Source organism: Acanthochromis polyacanthus, chromosome 9 (genome assembly GCF_021347895.1).
Source record: "Acanthochromis polyacanthus isolate Apoly-LR-REF ecotype Palm Island chromosome 9, KAUST_Apoly_ChrSc, whole genome shotgun sequence".
Taxonomy (NCBI): Eukaryota; Metazoa; Chordata; class Actinopteri; family Pomacentridae; genus Acanthochromis; species Acanthochromis polyacanthus.
The window spans coordinates 27,511,460-27,533,748 of record NC_067121.1 but is presented as its reverse complement, the minus strand read 5'-3'; the positions used below and the strand labels follow the sequence as shown (position 1 = coordinate 27,533,748).

Sequence of the window (22,289 nt, the reverse complement as noted above, 5' to 3'; positions counted from 1 at the left end):
TTAGAATATAGAGTCAGCTTTTATTTCCATTTTTACAATTCATTATATGCAAAGATTGGAAAGTGAAACATTTTGAATCCATTTTTCACAGGATTTTTTTTGGAAGGTGCAAATTGAACAAGACACTGCAAGAGTTATACCGACTCTATCCTCTTTTAAATCATGTTCTCCAGCTTTCTGCCTCCACAAGCCTTGGTGTGCGTGTAATTGAGTGTCGGCTGGTCAGCGGCAGGGTTGTTCCTGATTGCCTCACATCACCTGCTGATACAATATGATTAAAAATGTGGCAGGAATAAACAGAAGGCAGAAAGCGTCGTCCCTGCGAATTCAAAGTTTCCATTCAGAGCCAAAATCAGGGCATCTGTCACAGTTACTTACGCAATATTCCATCACATAGTCGCTCCAGACCATATGGGCAAATTCTGGGTATCCAACCAAGCATTTCATTACAATGTGTTGTGTTTGGATTGCAACAGAAGCTATGGTGCTGGAGATGTGTCAGTTCTGGCTATGTTTAATATCTGTTTCTGGTTGTCATGTAGTTTGTCAGAGTGCAGGATTCATCATGAATTCACACACACACACACACACATATACAATATGCAGAACTTGTACTTGTTTATTCCGTGCAGGGTCACAGAGGACTGGAGATGATCCCGACTCACACAGGGTGACAGGCGGGGTGCATCCTCAACAGGTTGTTGTCTGTCACAACATGTAAACATTCATTCACACTCACATGCACACACATATTATGATAGCACCGTGACTCTGAACGGCTTGTCTGTCAGTCGACCTTATTGCTCCAAACTAAAAAAAAATCTCAACAGTTATTGGATGAACTGTCAGGAAATGTGGTATCAACATTTAAGATCACCAGAGGTTAAATTCCACAGCTTTTGTTGATTCACTGACTTATCCTCTATAGCAACACTCTGAGGTTCATATGTCTCAACGACTATTGGACGGATTATGATGAAGTTTGCCCCAGCTGTTTAAGGTTCCATATTGTGAAAATCCACTTTAATTATGTGTCATGGTTGTTATAAACTTGGAGGTATAAAGGCTATTATTAGAATTAAGACGTTATTATCTGCCATTCCTCAAGCCCCCTCACAACTAGAAAATCCTCCGAGTAAACAGGTCAGATGGATTTTATTGAGCTGCTACGTTCCAACTCAGAACCCTAAACTCTTGAACCTCAAACTTTGGCTCCTCAGTGCCTGCTGCCTCTAAGTGAATGAGGAGCTGCCTCATAGTTCAGTGAACACAGGAGTCTTCGTGCACTGCCAGTATCTGAGGAACTAAAGATCCCGAGGGTTGTTTTAATTTCTTGATAATGTCACCACACCAGTATGGAAATTCCTAGTGTTAGCATGTTATGCAGCTAATATGGCTAACATTACCATTAGCTTTAATGATACGCCCACAGTCAGAGCTCTGTGGGACCTGGACCTCCAAAGATGGCAGACGCTTCATAGCAACTTGTAAGTAATAAACAATGACCTGTCAAGTTATTCATCTTCCTGTCACTTGTTGTGCTCACATAGCCGGCATTTTAATACAGTTGAATTCACATATTCAATGCATATTTTTCTGTTTCTTTTGTCAGACAACAGGACTCACTTCACAGCTGTTTTTAATCTGCTGCTCTGCACTTTTAAACCACTATTAAGCTCAAAGCACTGCTGTGCCCAAGTGCTGCCTCACGGAGCTGCAGGCATGACTGAAGGCTTGGTAATGAAAATAAATTCAAACAATTCTGCATGGTGGTTGTAAAATGGAGAGGTTATCACACAGGATTAGTGATAAAGGTAGCCATTATAAGCATGTTTTTTGTATCAAAAAAATCAATGCATATAGGTGAAAGAAAACAGTAGTGTCATGAATTAACAAAAATATGGTGACAAAAGAAGTCTATCAGTGCAGTTCTCGTGTCATTACAGTCTCGTGTCATTTCTCGCTTGTGATTTGTACTCTGTTAACAATAGATCTGATTGTGCTTTGTGATACTGTGTGGGTGTCCAGGTGCACGTTGCAGCTATTGTGTCAGGTGCTGAATTATATTTATGAATATCATCATATTGGGAACACAATAAAAGCGATTGTTGAACAGTTGCACTCTCTCCTCTGCTATAAAAGCAGTCGTTTGTATCATGATATGAAAGTCACTGGATAAAAAGCTGCTCACACACAGCATAAAGAATCCTAACTTTTTTCCCTCCAACCTTTAAACTTTATTTTTCCTATTCGTAAAAAGATGCACATATGGCCGAATAATTTATGCACATATTCATCTTCATTACTTTCCTACTTCTGTTTCTCGTAATGTCTCCAATAGACAGGGACAGAGCCTGGAGATGAATCCTCTTACACACTGGCTAGACATGAAATGAAAGAAAAATGAGTCAATTAATGTGAAGCAACAAGAATAATGTCTTTTGACATGTGGAATGAAGTGTGAGGATCACATATTGTCACTGCAGATGCGCAAACACAAAAAGACAATTACTATGGCCGTGAATCTCTCGCAGTTTGTTACATATTCTGCAGTTTGTGTGTATCTGAGTGTTTGTGCACTTGTGCATTGCATCTGATGATCTTTGAAAATGGTTTGTGACATTTGGAGGGCCAGAGGACAACACTGAATCATATTGGTTGCACCTCATATTACATTCTCCTGTTTTCTGTTTTTTTCCTCACGTGACAAGACACATCTCATACCTGAGGCTGCTCTCACCTTCCTGTTGTTTTGGAGTTTCATTTTCTCTCGGCATCGATCTGATTTTGGCCGCAGATGCGAAGGAGAAAGAGAGGAAGGGAGAATGAGGGAGAGTTGTTCATTTTCTTTGAGCCTGTGAGTGTCGAGGCATTATCTGCTTTTTAGAGGGTGTTGTTGTTCAGAAGCAGCAGGCTGGAGAGCCCTGCCTGCTGTACCTAATCGGAACCGAGAGCGTGACGCCCTGATTAAAACCCAATGAAAGCACTCTCAAACACACACACGCTATCCACGTCTGCTCTAAAAACACCAACTCTCTCTTAAATATGGCATTTCTGTGCTGCATGCTCACACATGCTCATTTTTTTTTCCAGGTGTGCAAGAAAAGGTACAGCTATGTTGCTAAGAAATTATAAATTAAAATATAATCAAGCATGCGTATTTAAGGATGTGTTCAGCTAGGAGGAAAGAATGAATTTCACGTAACAGGAACCCTGTTTGGAGAAGGTATATAATGTGTAAAATCAAGAATTTTAAGGGGAACGCAGTGACATTGCTCACATGAATCCCATAGTAGCTATTACACACACACAGACGCACACTTTTATAAGTACATAGTAGCCTGTTAGCAAAGGACTAGGCGGTTATTAATCTTTCACCTTCATCACTCCTCTACCTCTCCACCTCCCTCAGTATAAATCTCTCCCTCTCCCCACTCTAACCTTTCATTCTCTGCCCTCCTCCCAGTTTTGTGGCTCTCAACCCCTGTGGTCATGAGCAGTGAGTAGTTATGTATGCATAAAATGGGAAAAGGAGGAGAGGGAGAATTTTAATTAATTTCTGTGTCTATATCTCCCTCCATCCACCTGCTCTACAGTCCTCGCAGGCAGAAAGTAACCTGGAGTCAAGCCCAAGCCTCCATGACAGGAGAATTGCAATTATTTCTTCAACACCCTTATCACACCTCAATACCACACCATCCACCCAGGGTTCTGTCTTTAAAGTCTTCATCCAGAAACGCAGGGTTGAGCGTACTGCACACATTTTTTTGTCAACCCTTCAACAAGTAAATAAATTCACACCTCAGTGACAAAATTCTGCACTTACTACCACACAGCTCTGGTTCATAGACTGTATATAAAGACACACCATATATCTTTATATACAGTCTATGCTCTGGTTGCTGGGTTTCCTTTAGCCCAATTATCCCAGCTGACATTGGACAAGAGGCGGGGAACACATTGGTCAGATCACCAGTCCGTCACAGGGCGAACACACAGAAACAGACAACCGTGCACTCTTACATTCACACAAACAGCTACTTTAAAATCACCATTTAACTTAACAAACATACATTTCTTTGGACTGTAGGAGGAAGCTAGAGCACCTGGATGAAACCCATGCAAGGTGAAGGGAGAACATGCAAACTACGCACAGAAATGCAACAACCAACTAATAGGTTTAAATCCAGAATTTTCTTCCAGCAAGGCAACAATGCACAACCGCACCCTTAGTCCATTCAGTTCAGTCCAAATATTAAGTAATTAACTCCCATTAGCGGAACAAAAATTCTGACTGTACTTTATATCATCTATTTATGTATTCTGTAACTTATATGCAAATTTACTTCTGGGAATTATTTATCCAGTACAACTAAACATGGACATTATAACATGAAGACAAGTGTAGCTCAGGTGATCAATTTATTGAGACCCAAACCTTTAACATGGAATTATGTCCATATTGAAGGAATTCTTCCATATTCTGCACCTACTTAATGATTCATGTGCAATGCCAACGCTCAGTGCAGCAGTGGTCGACTGCATATAAAGCAAGGCAAAAAGTAAAGGTGAGAAGGTTGAGCTTGTGAAAGGATGTGTAGGCCGTTTGCTTGAGGCTGTAGTTCTCCTAAAGTCCCAGACCTGCAATTACAGCTTGTTACTACAAGCTTTCCCTTGCCTTAACCCTCTGAACCCCAAAACCTGCTGGTGGGTTTGAAAGGCGAGTTTGCTCTAAAGACATGCCAAAATGACACCATTTATTAGAGACTTTCTAACAAGCCTTAAACTACACATCTGCAACATACTGCCCTATTGGGAAATTTAACCAAATCTAAACTTTAAATTGTGATATTCAGTGAAAATGGGCCTACAGTCACGAAACAAAATGCTTTTGCTTTACTTTTGGCAGAAATGCAGGCTGTGTTTACACATGGCAGATGGGAGCCAAATATGGAAACAACTTAATAATTTAAGGAGTGAATTTCTATAGTATGTAGAGGTTCAACAAAAAGTTGCACAATCTGCCCACTCCTTTTTCCTTCCTCCACTCTTATTCTCACTTTTTTGATGTCTGTTTTCTGGCAGGTTCTTATTAGGTCAGACCAGCCCGCTTGAGATTGAAACCAATCACTTGTCAGATAAGGCTCCCAGTGTTGGACAATTTAACAAAACCCTGGAATATACTTCATGCCAGCATGTTTTTTTTAAAAGTCTGGAATTTTTTATGTTTTAGAAATATTGTATACCAGCGAATGTTGCCAGCATTAAGTCAAATACAGTGGTTGTTGTATACCACCAGTCATGTTTGTTATATTCAGGGACAGGATATTAAGGTTCAGGGTCCAAGGTAAGGAGGGTGTAAAGTTTGGGAATATAAGTCACATTTTTGCTTTTTACAGATGATGTGACTATTAGTTTTCAGTTTGTGATGTTCAGCAAACACTGAAACAGGTTGCAGCTGAGTGCAAAGCAGCTGGGATGAGACTCAGCACCCCCAAATTTAAGTCTATGCTTCTCTAAACCGATGGATGGCTCCCACTGGGCTTGGGGTTAGTTGCTGACCCCAGCAAAGCAGTTTAATCTTGTTCTCAAGTGACGGGAAAACAGAGTGGGAGACAGACGGATGGAATAGGCAGCATCAGATGTAATGCAGATGTTGTACCAAACAGTCATGATGAAGACCCAGAAGGTAAAGTTCTTCACTTACTGGTACGTCTATGTTCCAATCTTTATCTATTGTTATGAGCTCTGAGCAGTGACTGGATGAATGAGATGATGAATACAAGTGGCTGAAATACATTTCCTCTCTGGTATGGGTGGGTTTAGTCTTGGAGATAGCATGACGAGTTCTGATATATGGAGGGAGCTCAGAGTAGAGTCGCTGCTCCTTCATGTAGGAAGGAGCCAGCTGTGATGGTTCATACATTTGACTAGGATACCACCTGGACACCTTCCTTTGGCGGTTTTCCAGGCATGTCCAACATGGAGGAGACCCTAGTAGAGACCTAGAACTCACTGCTATTACATATCTCATCTGACCTGGTAGCATTTTAAGATCCCCCAGGAGGAGCTGTAAAATGTTACTGGGGAGAAGGACATCTGGTACGACCTGCCAAGCCTGCCGCCAACATCATCTTAAAAGTGGATGGATGGGGGTGAAATAATGTGGTAAATACTAAGGTAGGTTTAGTTCCAGGCAATCAAAGTTTCTTTCTAGAGCCTTTTACAACAGCCCAAAAGGGTGACCAAAGTGTTTCACAGAGGAAAAACAAGAAAATAATTTAAAACAAACAATCACACTTACACCTATGGGCAAATTTAGAATAATCAGTTAACCTCAGCATATGTTGGACTGTAGGAGGGAAATCCACATATGCACAGGAGGAACATGCAAACTCCATGCAGAAAGATCCCAGGAAGGCCGGGACACAAACCAGGGCCCTTATAGCTGCAAGGCCAAAATGCTAACGGCCACGCCATTATGCAGCCTCTAAAATGAACAAAACGTACAGCAACAAAACAGCCCTGAAATATACAGCCAAAGGAATAAAAATAGTAAAATGTCACCATGCCACTAGGTATGAGAAGCCATCTTATCCCGTTGCGCTTCAGTGTCCCGCCCGCGGTACACTCTGAGATCTGCATAAGCAATTGCTAAATGTGTGAAACTGCAAACGCGATTGTACAAACACTATACGCCGATGGAAAGCTTAGATTCTCATGAATCCGCCAGTATAAACCACTTTCAGATGTGATTACCACAGCGGGTAATATAAACACATTTGTCTGACAAACAATGAATATCCATCCATCCGTTCTCTGTACACGGCTTCAACGTACACGGCTTCAACGTACACAGCGCGACTCACATTTCCGGGTTCATTATTACACACAGATGAAAATATTCCACAAAAAATGGCCATAATCCAACCTTGGACATCCAGACGACACAAGGCAGTAAACTATTTTGTCCAAAACATGTCTTGAAGTCGGTATATAATCCACGAATAGGCCGTTTTCGAGGAAATGCACCTCACGATGCGTGTCCAATATTCCCTGTATTTTTCGTCATATTTTATTTACAAATAGAATATTAGCGATTTTTTTGTACAGAAAATGGCTGGAATTGACTGCAGCTTAAAGGGTTAAACAGGAAGGTTTTGAGTTGTAATTTAAAAAGACCTACAACAAAGGCGCAAAGACACTTGGCTAAAGTGTGGCAAAAACATGTCATAGCTAAAAAAACAAACATAGTGAACACCTTTCTATTCACCTACTGTGACTTCAACACCTCCATTTCACACCTCACCTTGAGTAGGGACACAATTTAGAGGAATATCATGTTAAATGAGGGGAAACTGGTATTAGTTGGAAGAATATAAATAAAGTCTTTAAAAAGATCTTGGGTAATTTTATGGTACATTCAGTTTTAAAGCACTGAACTGTACCTGACCTACTGTCTCAGTGTTTTCTGTTCCTTCTTACAATCCCAGACGGACTCCATGTTGCTGAGATCAGTCTCTGTGTGGGCCAGACCATCTGTTGCAGGAATCCTTGCTCTTCTTGCAGTAACATAGTTCTTAATGTCGCTGGTTGCATCGTTGGGTTTGTTGCTGTGCTCTAGAATGAATTTGGGACCAATCAGATGATGATGGATTGGAATTTTTTTTTACATCCAAAGTGCCTAAAATGTTTGCACACTACTGTCTCAGCACCATTTCCTTCTAAAATAAGTAGAATAAATGTTTTTCATTAACCTCTTTTCTGCTGCCCCACTTGCTGTCCTTGTGTCGCCTTCCTCCTCCCAGGATGTCCGATCTGCATAGAGGAGAAATGACGGCACATTAATCGTGACCAGTCTAACACGCAACTCCCCCACACACAATTAAACATTCTAAACCTCACACACCCTCGAGCGCTTCGAGTTCCCTGCAAAGCAGTACAGTTCCATGCTGTTTAAGCCCTGGGGGCAACTCACAGGGTTTATAGAAGGAAGGCTTAGAGTTGGGTTTGAAGAGGTCAGAGAGAAGGGCACACTGGGATGAAGGACAGAAGGAGAAAAAGATCTGGAGAGGAGGAAAGTAAAAGGTGGGGATTGGAGCAGCACTGGGAGAGATTAACTGGCCTGAAAGAGGGAGGTCTAAATGAGAACAATAAGCATGAAGTAGGGAGGGTTGACAAGTGAGTGGGTAGAAGTGAAGGGAAATGAAGGCTTTGGCAGAAATACAGTATGAAATTGGTTGCAGAATTAGAGTGCATTTGGAGACATGATGGTGGAGAGGCCAAGAAATGAAAGGATTGTGCAAGAGGATCAGGGAAAAGGAAGGTAGGAGACTGTTGAGGCTTCTGGTGGTTACCTCCGTTCACCTCAGACTAAAAAATATATATATATATCCTTGGCTATACGCAAACCAATACACCCACGAGCATGTTCTCTCACTCTCCTTCTCTTTTCACACACATGAAGTAGGATGCTGATCCTGGACCCCTGGACTCCAACATGGAGCTCATGACAACACACTTTCTTTTTCTGATGACTGTCCTATCACTGTTCTCCCTCCTTAGCAGAGATGAATTAGACCTGAACGCAGAGCAATGACTCCAGCACACTGCAGTCGATTACACCAGAGCTCCGCTCCGCTGCAGATGCATCCTGTGAGGAGCACATTATATTCAACATACCCTGCAATACACTGCACAGGCCCTCACCCTTGTCTCATTGTTTAGTAATGATTTTTATATAAAGATTTTGGAGCTGAACACAAATCCTAGATGGCTAAAGCCCCACAGCCAAGTGAGAGCAGTAAGCATAGCTTTCGTAAACAGACAGGTAGGGACAGCTGGCACATTTGACTGCACCATCAACTCACGGATGTGATGTAGGCATTACAGATTCCATGCACTTAAGAGAACTGCAGCAGAGCATGATACAGTGATGGCATGTATGAGTTCCACTAGAACATGTATGGGAGGATTTGTAGTCATTAATAGCACACTAAATCATAGAAGCACTTCATCAGTATCGCACTTTATGCTTGGGAGACAGATGAATATAGGTTACAATAAACTAAGGCAGCAGGTATCGAATAACCAGGCTTTTTGTCTCTAAAACAGGCCAATCTCTGGAAACATTGACGGCATGTTTGTGTGTTGTTCAAATCCTATGTTCTCATGTTCTAAATTTTATGTTACAAATGTGTAATCTGAGCTTACCATAGTACTAACAATAACTTAGACACCGTCTTTGACATTGATATTGCTGGAGAGCCTCTTTAACATGACCTACACTGTAAAAAAAAGTTTATGTTTTTCATACTACTTATTTTGCACATTTTTATGTATCATTTTACAAAAAATAAATGAAAAAGAATGTATGTATATTAAGGATTTTAAAATGGCATTTTTTCCAAGTTACTTTGCATATATAATATATACCAAAATCTGAGAAAAAAAATTAACAAAACAAGCCAAAACTACACATAATGGCCACATGAGGAATCTGTATTTTTACCAAAAGTGATTAATTCTTTGCATAATTGTAAAATTACAATTTTACAAAACATGTTATTTTACAGATATGCATGTTATCTTCACATTTTCTGTGTGTGTGTGTGTGTGTGGGGGGTTGGCAACTTTTGAACATAAGAGCATTCAACTGTTTTAACATTTTTTTCCTGCCACCTTTTCTTTCTTTGCCAGTTTTTTTTTAGATAGTGTACTGTCGAGGTAACTAATGTAACTATGACAACGAACAAAGTTTTGTGCTGTAGCAACAACATGGGCATTGTTTCATTGTCTGCTGTCTGTGAGATCATCTTCTCTGCTATGTGTGCACCAGCATGCATTCACATCCAAGTGTGTCCCACCAGGCTATTTTAAGTGACAGAGACAAAAAAGGTGTTTTCCTTTCAGACTCCTTGATGTGCATGTTTGTGTAGGCTGTGTGAGTGTCTGTGCAGGGGTTCATAAATGTGTGGAAACAGCAATATGTGCTATGATGCATGGCTCATTCTTCCTCAGTGCAGGACATCTGATAATAAGCCAATCACCGCGGCTGATGGAGAAGGGAGAGTGATGAGAGCTCTATCTCCCAGCAGAGAATGAGCCTAAGAGGGATAGATGATGTGTGTTGATGCAGACTGAGATCTTTTCGGCCTGGCATGACCACCTAACACCTGAGACCAGGGCCAAGGCAGCTGATACAGGCCTCATTGTTACAGAAAGCACATACCCAGTGAATGATTACCTCCACACAAGTCTTGGCAAAGACGTGGTGGAAAAAGCACAATTTGTTTCTGCTTTTTTAATGCCTCACATCTGCAGAAAGATTGATAGTTCTGGCAAAAGTTGTGATAACTCTGAGCTCCGTGGCACAGTGGGCACCAATTATCTTATGATATATTTACAAACGAACAAGCTCTTGGTCAAACGTCATGGCATTTCACGCATACAGAAAAGAAAACGCTGATAAATGACGCTCAGGTTCGCTAATTACTGCACTCCAACTGCACCGAGAAAATAAATGGAAATCTTATTTTATGTTGGCACCTGGTGTGGGACTCCTACTTACAGCTGAAATGGAAACAGTCTTGGACTGTTATTATGAGGCACACATTGATCAGCGTCTTATCATCAGCTGCAGGTTCAAAGAGACAGAAATACACATTGAAGCAGAAATCCCATCACACATACATTCACAAGCAGGCAGTCACACATGGCTCCCAGCACTGATCTCATATAGGTTGGTTTTTTTCCCCCACTGCTGTTCTACATTAAAAGCTACATATCCGGTTCTCTGGATTAACTATCAAACACACCATTGGAAAAAAAAGCACATGTCCAGAGCAGCACAGAAACAACAACAAAACATTTCTAGATGATCTGGCATTACAGGGTGACAATCATGCAGAAATGAAGGGAGGCAGCAGCAAATTGCTCTCATCTGCAGAATAATATACCCGGCCTACCAGGGAATAAATGTTGGCTTAAAGCATCCTTGTCGCCTGTATGTTCACAATCCATGTTCAGAAATCACTTCTGGCTCCTGCATACATGTGCAGGCTTGTCCAGTGTACACATAGATTCAACAAACAGGCAATAAGGAATCCGCTGTCAGGTGCCAGCAAACACTCCGTGGGCATAACAACCGCATATGTGAGCCTGCATGTGAAATCAGAGGGGTTTGTCTGAGAGCCTGCGGTGTTGAGATAAACAAAAAACCAAGGCTTGCCCATTTGTCAGTGCGCGAGTGTGTGCATCTGAATCTCTCACTTCCAGGACAATACAAACCCGATGAAGACCAGGGGCACATTTCAGTGCAATAATCATATAATTACTGCCATCACTCCCTTCACAGTTCTTCTATCTCCTGCTTTTTCTTTTGGCTGCGTCATTTCACAGCTCTTAAATACAAACTGAGACCAGAGATTAAAAAAAGAAAGAAAGCAAAAAACAACTCCCATTAGGGCACAACAAAAGCAGCTATTTTGTATTCTTGTTAGCCCATCACAACATGAGCACTGTTGCTTAACACTAAATATCTGACAGACTGGTGGGGCACAGCAAATCTTTTGATTGCTTACATATTGATTTTTATAAGGTTAACACAAAAGGAATAGTATTATAGTGTTACCTGTGTGGATTCATACATTTTCAAACCCGTCTTGAAGAACTTCTCACACGCTCATATTTGCAATTACTTTTAAATTAATTATCGTCTTTGTACTGGCCAGAAAAGATGTGGGACTTTGTTTTCTGTCATTGGAATTGCATGAGAAAATGTCTATTCCCTGGCAGAAGAACTGGGATGAGTGTTTCCAGCCATAACTGTTTCAATTTACATATGGGCACTGCATTAAAATAGATACCAAAATGTGAACACAGTGAAGCATTTAGTGGCAGGAGAGCCAGATATTTCCCTCAGGAGTTGGTAGATGCCACGAACAGAACTAAAACAGTGAATACTGGATTTAATCGGGGCAGATAGAACATGAATCCACAGGGAAGACCATGTTGTTCTCAAACTGATGGGTGTGTAAATAATTGCTAGCAAGTTCACCATCATTCAACTCAAAAGGTAATTCTCTGTCAGTGTTGTTTACATTTGGGTGTCTGCTGCCCAGAAGTGGCAATAAAGCCTCTCAGTCTCCTTGTCATGAAAACAAGCCCCGACACTCCAGTGCAGTCATCTCCCTCATCTGGACAACTGGCAATCCCAATCACTATGAAATACATGGTGTTCCTCTTCTGCTACACTCAGGCTTCACTGTTGTCGCATTTAATGAGAAGCCCACACTTTATACAAGTCATGTCCTGGTAGTACACACTGTGCTTCTTTCGTCTCATTCTCTTAAAGTGATAGCGTATTCTCTTTACATTAAAGGCAAGGGTTCACTCAGTATTCTATATTAACAAGTAAGGCAAATATTTTAAAACCTGACCCCAAAGTGTAGATACTGCAGGCAGTGTGTGGAAAAGAACAAACTCTAATAAAGAAACTTACTGGGTTGCGAGTGGAGCTATGGAGACTGGTAATCCAAGGAAAACACCACCAAAAAAAGAAGATGATCCAAGAAAGCTACATCCAAAAATTCCCAAAAAATCGAAAGGACGCAAATGAGAGGAGCAAGGAGAAGAATGAGGCCAGACACCACGAAGAGAGCGAACAGTAGTGAACTGGACAAACTGACAAAAGACAACGCAGAGAGCTAACTGGGGAGACAAGACAGAGGTGAAACTAATGAGGCCAATCACAGAGAAGGGAACAGACACAAAGAGGAAGTAAAATTACAAGAGTCCACACAAGGATGCGGATTATTGCAGAATAAAACGGAAGTAACTGGCCAGGAGTGAGCTGGGCTTCATCCAGTGCAGAATAATGCCGTGCAGCTGTGCTCCTCCTGCAGCTGTCTCCAATTAGCTCTGATTGGCTCTGCAGTCAGGTGTGCAGCACTGGACCGAGGCAGGGGAGGAGAGAGACAGGTAGAAGTGAGGGAGAGGAGGTGGAGAGAGGAAAAGAGAAAGAGAGAAGCAAGGAGAAAAGGAGGTAGAGAGAGCAGAAAAGAAGAGGGGAAAGAAGAAGAAGAAAGGAAGGGAGGCTATAGGCAGGAACTGCGACAGTCTGCAATGTTGCTGTGTTAATGCTGCTCAAATTGAATTTCTGCAAAAACCTGAAACAAAATCTTCTTTGTAGTTGCGATACCAACAGTCATGAAACCCAACACTGGATTTCATTTTTAATGAGTTTAGAGCCAATCCTTCTCCTTCGTTTTTCTTCAGAGTCAGACTGTTAAATCCACAGAGGAGTTCAGAGTCTGATCCCTGTCATGTCCTTATCCCTCTTTTGCCTCCAACCTCTGGCAACCCTGCATCTCCTTTCATCATGGGGGACAATGTCTGGCAGTCTAATAAATCACTACATTGAATAAAATCAAAAACATTAAAAGAAAAAAACCCCAAGTTTACTGCTTTGAACTTCTGGTCCCACTTTGAAAGTAAAATGTACCTCCCGTATGTCGAGAAAGAGTCAGAGAGAAGGAGTGTATGTGGGAGAGAGATGCGGAAAGACGACGGAGAGAGAGAGAGAAAGTGCATGCGTCTGTTATCTTTTTCTGCTTTGATCTCTCTCGCTATTATCCTCTTTTCGCCTGCGGTCAAGTGTACAGCTGCCATGGCTCCCGTGAAACAAGGAGACAGACAGAAGGGGGTGTTCCTGTTGAGTGAGGCCTGTGATGAGTTCTCAGGTCTGCGCTGTCACCGCTCACAACGTAGCTTATGTAAGCCAGAGACGAAGGAGGCGAAGGAGGCGAAGGAGGGAGGACGCAGAAGACAACGAGCAGAGACCAAAAAGAACGGGAAGAGAAAGAAAAAGTGTCAGGGCAGGCAGTGAGAGAAAGAGAGGGAGAAAGACGGGGAGAGCTGTCATCATAAAGAGTCTGACTCATTCCTACTGTGCTGGATTATAGCACTGAGCTGAGAGGCATGTAGCTAATGTACGACAGCTCCAGAACAATTACGTTCCTTCCAACCAGGATTAGGTTCATAATATGGAGGAGAACAGACCAGACTCCACAAATGTAGACCTAGAAAGAAGTCAATTTCAACTAAGACTGTCGCCAAATTATGTCTGTAGGTGAAACTTACTTTACTCCTCAATATTAAATGGAGACATTCACTTAAAGTCTTGGATATTTGAACTCACAAGACTTTAAAAAGCATTTCATGTCATTTCAGCATAGAAAATGCTTAATCTTGGAAAAGGGAAACGGTTTTATAATTTGCTCCACTGGGGTCTTACAGAACTAATGGGGGTTGGTTAATATTGCATTTTCAGTGTAAACCTTCGCTGTTTGAATATTGAAATTTTCACTAGATCCTGGCTGGCAGCTTTATGTTGCATATGCCTGATAGCACCAGCATCAGCCAGATATATAATTTTTCTTCTGTCATATTCACAGAGCTATTGTGTCCATAGTTATCTCCAGAGGCAGTTAAGGGCCTCTGCTTGGCATGTTCTCCCTCTGTAAGTGCCTTCAGAAAGGACTGGCTGTGAAAGCTGCAGTCAAATAGCTGTAATTACTCTGCAATCAGTTGACAACCAGGGGCTGGCTGAAAGGCTGCTCACACACAAACACGGGTGGAGGGAGAGAGGCATTGAGGGCCACGGAGGGTAGACTATCTGAGGCAGAGGAAAGAAATAACGGCAGCGATAAGCAGTTTTGAAAATCAGAGCAGCAAGGTTGTAAAAACATGTTATAATTGAGATCAAGCTGCGGCAGATGTGAATACAAATGAGATAAGGAAATGTAGCAGAAGAAAGACTGCTGTCTCTAAACCATCTATCTGGTACACAACCTCATGTTTCTCTGCAAAACAGTTTTTTTTTCCCCAGACATTTCTATTTAAAGGGAGAACAGGTTGCATAGCTGTGTACATCCTTTGTGTAAGTGCATTTTATTCTGCCTTTCTGGATCAGATGGCCACAGAGTCCTTCACAGTATGAGTGAAACTAGGTTACATGGGTTCATTTGTTGGACATGTTGAATAGTACGATACTATTTTCATAATATGGACGAAAGGAAGTTGATTGGAGCAACAATTAAACGGGAAAACTCGCTGTAAAATACCGTGAAGGAATTTAGTCATGTCAATTTATCTTTTCTTGCTTTCTGAACATAATTTTTTTAATCAAATACAATTTTGGGCATTTTTAGTTGAACTTAAAATGTCACATTTCTATTTCAAACCGGTTTTGCAACTAAAAATCATCAGGTCTTAGTGGGCTAACTAGAGGCATTTTGACTCTAAATGATGAGTTGAATAAATGAACAACTAAGAATTCAATCTTGTTAAATTTAGTTTATAAAAAGTAAAGCCATCCCATAAGCAAACGTCTGGAAATGCACTGTTAAAAACTCCCCAGAAACAGAAGAGAAGCAATTTGTCAGCAAGTTGTTAGAAGTTACATCGAGCATTGTCAAATATCTCTCTATGGTTTGTATGCAGAGTAGTGTCATAAAAACATGTTTTTAGGAGCTGGAAATATATATATTTTCCAATACGGGATGCATCTGGGCACTCTTTTCTCATAATTAAATTTTTTTGTAAATTCAGTGATCAAAGCAGTTCAACTCAATTTTTTCTTTTTTCTTTTTAACGACATATCTTTAATGGCATTTCTAAGTTCCTTCTACTTCTAGTCATGCTTGTGCTGTTTCCCTTGCATTGCAGGACTTTATATTACAGTGGAAAAATAAGCCCACGATGAATGAAAATGTTGACAGGAGAAAAAAGCAGCCAAAAGCAGCCAACTTGGGGTTCAGAGGGTTAAACAACTCACTTTCCACGGTCATTTGTGAGCTGCATTTTACCTCTGCTTTTATACAATGTGTAAGTAGTTACAAGTCTGCTGCTTTCTCAGGATGGTTTGTCTCACTCGCCGTCCTTGCAACTTGCAAACTCTCACCCGTAAAGCCTTAGAAATTATGCCTCCTATAGCTCAGACTGAAGACAACTACTAATGGCAAAGATGGGGGGGGGGGAAAGAAACTAAGTGCATGTGTTAGCTCCTGGATTAGGCTGAGAAGGAGGCTGATGGATGAGTAAGAGGAGGCTTTAGAACATTGTCAGTGTGCACTCATTCCTCATAACAGCTGTAGTATAAGACTGAGTGAGCAATGAAGGATCTAAGATGACATTTTTAGGAAAGTGAGTTCATGATGAACCTTGAGCTGGTTTGTTATATAAAATTGTTATATAAAATTCCAAGTTTTTGTATGAATGAGAGTGAAATTTGCTCCCTTTTCGATGTCAAATAGTCAAACTGATACCAACAATTCGTTTCTTATAATAAAAATAACACATTTTTTTTGTATAGCGCTTTTCAAAACACTCAAAGACACTTTACAGATAAACCATCAAACATTAAAAATAGAGGAGCATCAAAAAAGTCACAAAATACATCCTAAAAATAAGTTTGTATTATGTATTAAAAGCAGTTCTGAACAGGTGGGTTTGAGGAGTGATTTGAAAGTAGTCAGGTCTGTGCAGTCATGCATGTGTTGTGGCAGGGAGTTCCAGAGTGTGGGGGCAAATGTGATGTGTTTAGTTGTTTTAACAGCAAAAACACTCCAATCATTTTCTCACCGTGTGCAAATTGAAAGCTTCATACGGGAGTGATTAGTAATTTCACAAATTCCTCACGAGTTTAGGACAGTGGAATGAGTTATTGATCACAGGCCTGCATGCGTACAGCAAACATACATGGGAGGCAGGGTTGAGGACACAAAACGCGACATAATTCACTTATTCTGTTATCGTGGATTCAAGTCTTGCAGGGTGAGGTTCATGTTTTTGTTGCATCTCTTCCAGATGTCAACAACGTGGTCTTCGCTGAGCCGTAGTAATAAATCACACGCTTCCTCGCTGCATGTGGTTTCACATTACTGGTCTCCCACAGGCACACAAACACGCACACAACACACTCACCTCTCTGCTGGCGCATTAGGGCTGTGGACAGAAGCCATGAAGCGCTGGCCTGGAACTACTGCTCTGGAGCATGCTGAAAGGCTCAACAGCCTCGGATGAATAGATGGTAATTAATACACATAGCACCCGCGAGACTGCAGTAGAATCTCAGGGAAAATTACTCCATCAATAAAATGGCCTGCAGACACAATGAGAAACACAAAGAAGGAGGGGGCTGCACATATTAAGGCCAAGCAACTTTCAGGCGTTTGAATGAAAAAAAGGGGGCCTATCACTCAGTCATGCCTCCCTCGAGACTAAAGAATAAGTTCTTAAATTGGTTGTTAAAAACTGGAGATAGTGCAGAAATGTTATGAAGGAGAAGATTAAAAACAGGCTAAAACAAAAGGTGCCAGTATTATACCACCTCAAAGTTAAGTGAAAATAGTCAGACAATTGTTCTGTAGCAGGGAGATGATAAAGTTGCCCTTAATATTCATGATCAAACACTACCAATTTACATTTCCATTGCCTTTTTAAGAAATCCAATACCACCAACCAATTACTCCTGTTTCTTCTTGGATCTCAGTTCTCTCATCTTGCCTGGATCTCCTCTGTGCTCATCCCATAATGATGAAACAAGGCTTCAAGATATTTTTTTGGGGAAAAGATCAATGTGAGGAACACAGAGCCTGCACATGATGAAAACCGGCAGACCTGTCTTCTTCTTTAAACCCTTATCTCCACTGTACCAGAACCATCCAGTGGAATGTTCCAGCATCCCTCTGTGTTATTCTAGCTCCTTCCTCAGACGCACCTCTCTGGATGTTACACCTTTGTGATGAGGGGGAGATGATGGACAGGTTATCAAATTGTTTGGACACGTGAACACTTATCTGCCTGAGGGCACAGTCCAGGTTACAGAAGAGCGCACCTCTTTCCCTGAACCCAGCAGGACTCGCGCTCATGATCCGGGCAGTTACATGTTGTGGTCTCTGAGAGATCAAAGGCTGGACGAGGTGCCTGAAGAGATACGGAGTGGCAGAGAAACACACGAGTCCCACAGTGGCTTTGAGAGAACATGAAAGCTTTGGTTTTGAAATTCAAAGTGATAGGAGAGTAGCTCTGAGACATATGACTGAATCCTTGTGGATCCAGTGTCATTCCTCTTCAAATGCAAGTTTTACACTGTCAGCACATCTGAGAAGGAGGATGTTTAACACATAAGCTGATATCTGTGCTGGGAGGCAGGCAGGTTGTCCTGTCAGGCTTCCTGGTAAATGAGGCTGCCGGTTCAGGCCTGTTTTTTTTTTTTTTTTTTTTAAAGGATTTAATAGCCATATATAAAATTGCATATAGAGACAAATGTAATGCAGGAATAAAAATGCCAGAATTAAAAAAAAAAAAAAGTTCAATCAGAGATGCAAAAGATACTATAGATTCACTTTCCACCATATGATTATAGGGTCTCTGAGGGGAGTCATCATGTTGCAGCATCAGCAATATGTAAAGCACATGAGCCTTGTCAGTGCATGCAGCCAGAATATGTTTAGCCTCATGATACTAACACACAGAGCAACTGATCCTGTATATTAAACACTTTTTTACAGTATACAGGCATACATACTGTAAATATTCCAACATTCACCCCCTGTATGTGGAATAATTTAAATTGGAAGTGTTGATGCTGCTCTTTAGAGGTTTGACTCAGAGAAACAGAGTGCTGAATGAAGCAGCACAATAAATACAAGACTGCTGGAAAACACAGAAAGTCCAAGAAAGGATGAATCATTTTCGACTTCTGTTAGGCAGCCTCAGATTCAGCTTCACTCATATCTATTCATTAACCCAAACTCAGTCTTTCTTTGTTCCCCGTACCATCTGCAACAACCAGGAACATGCGCTGTCTCCATCTCGATAAACATCTAGAACTTTTACAGCACCACAAGTTCAAGTCAAGGCTTTGTCTGTCAAAAATAATATTATCTCACTTTTTCAAAAAAGAGAGAGGTTCTGTGAACAGTCTTTTCTGAAAATGTTTCCAGAAAATATGTCAATACATTGACAAGAACATGTCAAATTAACTTTCACTTGCTTGCTTTTTCTAGAATATTTTAAGTTGAGGAGATGAGCAGGAAATGTTTTATTGAACCGCTGTTACTCAGTCAAGAGTGTGCTTTAACTCAAGGTTTAAATTTAAAGCCAGCATAAATGACTAAAGAGATAATTAGGACCTAACAGATACTGAGCTGGAACGTAACACAATCTGCATGTATAAGACAAGCTGAGTTGTATCTTAAGATCAGTATCAATGCTAGAAGCCAAGCTGTTTTTCAAGCAGCAGGTCCAATAGTCAAAGATCCTCCAAGAACATTTTATTGAAGTTTATTCAAAATTCTCTTCAACTGATGCACACAATGCATGTCCTACTTCATTCAATATAGTTTTGCACATACAAACCCACTATAAACTCACATTTAAGGAGAGCCCGGAGGGAAATCATCACAACTTCCCAAACCTTTGCCAAGTGCCAGACATCTTTGTGCATAGTAAATCTTAAAGATCTAACATTTCAGTGGAAGGAGACTTGCACTATGCAAGGTGACACTATTTCAGAACTTTACTTGAGTTCTGAGTGTGTTTAAGTCTAAGTCAAGTATGCTCTTTAAAAGGAGGAAAGACACAATTATGTATATTAAGTCCCAGATCACTCAAATGCAGTTTATATATTCTGGTTTTGAAACGAGTCCAAGTCTCAAGTTTATAGCTCTGGAAACATCCACTGTAAGTGTTTGCTTTTTAAAGACACATCCGCTCTTCTAATAATAATTAGAGGTGCTGATGTGAGAGATGCTCACTCTTAATACTAATCACTGCAGACCAAAAACTAAATAATTAAAGTCCTTCTTGAGTTGTTGATTAAACTCCCTAAAACCAATCTCTGTGTATTAAAGTTACATATTTAGATTTCTTGCACTAAAATAATCCTACTATAATATGGCTTAGATGTAGCTCTACTCTTGTCTTCTTTTAGAATGTGCAGATCTTTCCCTCTCTCCAATTGCTGCAGATTGAGCACACCAGCTCACCTACAAATGTGCTCAAACACTGAAAAGCTATTCTACGTTACTCAGTGGGGAGTTGTCATCCTGGAGGTAATTCAGTCATACATGTTGGAACAGGAGACCCAATTCTGAAGAAGAATAATGCAATAGAAAGCATCACTTTCCAAGTCAACAGGATTGGTCACTTAATTTTGTCATGTATGAAAACCCAGATGTCTGAAGCAGTGCGGTTTCAAGATGGAAATGCTTAGCCACACTGCTGAACTGCTCATGTTGTGCGTGATATGTTTTCCAGCCTGTAGCAAACACCATATGGAAATGTTAACAAGGTCAATAACTGATTTACACCAGAGGGGATCTTGGAAAATCAATAAGTTAAAACAATTACCTCCAATATTAATACAAGTCCCTGTAAGCCTGTGGGTTCCAGACCGTTAATGCTGCTTCATGCTCCACCATATTATTCAGTGGGGAGGGCATGGAGCAGCTCCCACTGGGTGCTGGACAGTCAGGCTGTCCTCTGAGCACAGTCCTCATTATGTAAGGACAAAAGGGGACAGAAAGCTTCACCCAGCTCGAATCTCTGCGTTGCCTGAATCTGGAACGTAGATGTCCCTGAGCAATGTTGCTCACTTTATTGGGCACCAATCTGTCCACAGGAGACTTCTGTTGCCCTTGAAACATTCTTTAAGACTTCGGCCCAAACTTGTTCAAGTTTCACTTTTCTTTGCTTTTTTTTTTTTAACCTTGAACGTGCTGAGAGTGAGAAACAAGAAAGAGCTTAGATTAGTTGAAATTTAATCTGCAGGTTCACTTTGACACTTGCACAAATTAATTCATCCAAATCTAAAGCACCTTGCAATCAGTGGCAATTGACAGCACTGTTCTCACAGATGATGCACTCTGACTAGTAGTGAAGCTGTATCCTTGGGACTAATAAGCACTGACAAATCAGCAGGGTGAGAGTGTGCATTTGGTCAATTAAGCCTGCAGTCAAACTCATTATAAGCAAGAATAACTTCGAAAGAACACACAATGTCACTGTAGTGTTCAGTCTGTGTCCTGTTTACTAGACTGTGTGTTCCTAGAGCACATATTTGCATAATTACCTCAACAGTTCGTATCATTGAAAACACAATAAGGCCTAACCAAATAGTATTTTTTAACAATAGAAACATAGATTCAAAGATGAACTTGTTGAGGTAACTGCAAGATACAGCAGCATTCAGCAATCACAATTTCTCCAGGAATTGTCTGTTCTAGTTATTGGCACAAGAATTTTATTGGTGTTGAGGAATTCTGCGATGTGAGAGACAAATGAGGAGGCAGACTCAGAGGCACTCTGGAGACTCAGATGGCTTATGTTGAGAACAAGGATATCAGGAGAAGTGATACAACAAGCAACACGGTGATGAGAGCACTGGCAGCTTCAATTCTGAAGATTCTCTTCAACCTTGGGCATGAATTGAATTGGGAGGAATGCCATATTTAGATTACGGCCAATATGGAGACAGCTTCTATACTCCATAACATCAGACTAGACAATATCTAATCTTAACCAAGTCATGTTTTTATTGCATTTGTTTCTCTCTCTTGTATCTTCTTTTTCAGCATCTTCCTGAATGAGCTCCCAGCCTCAGTTTGGGGGAAGCAAATAGGAACGGGGTCAAATAATAATAACCTGTAGGATAATTTGAGGTGATCTATAGGTTCTATAACTTGATTAAAGTGACTGTAGTTGACAAATGCAACCTGCATGATATTTTGGGATGTCTTTAGCCAACAGCTGCGAGAAAATACCTCAATAAGGGGAAAGAGAGTAGTTTTTCCTTCACAATTGAGGATTAATAAACTCTTGGGTTATCTTCTGCCTTCAACAAGCTGCTAGTCTAAACAGTGCTTTGTGAACTGTTGCACAGAAATGGTCTGTTCAGTTTACATTGTCCGTTTTTACAGTAGCTTGCTGCCAATCGTCTTTATCGGAATCAAAAAATGTTATCGTTTTAACCATACTTTGGAAAGCCAGTATTTATATTGTTACAGTGCGGGTATAAGTAATGGCTGGATGAATAGTTTCTGTAAATGTCTTCATCCATGAAGAGTAGATGTTGGGTAATAAGACTAAGCATGAGGCTGTAGCTGAACATTGATCTTAGGCAGGTGTAATGTTTAACGCATTCATCATCTTAGTTTAGTGTTTTTTAAAGCTGTTAACATACACACAGATGAGTTTTTACTGTTGGTATTTGGTCATAAAAC

General features: G+C 40.8%; 1 long non-coding RNA gene across 1 annotated transcript; it reads right to left on the bottom strand.

Moving 5' to 3' along the window:
- LOC127535322 (uncharacterized) lies at positions 1 to 13,865 on the bottom strand. Its single transcript, XR_007944177.1, has 3 exons — positions 12,503 to 13,865; positions 7,758 to 7,818; positions 1 to 7,620 (listed from the first exon to the last, which is right to left on the bottom strand). It is a non-coding gene; the product is annotated as an uncharacterized LOC127535322 (long non-coding RNA).
- Positions 13,866 to 22,289: the final 8,424 nt, after the last annotated feature.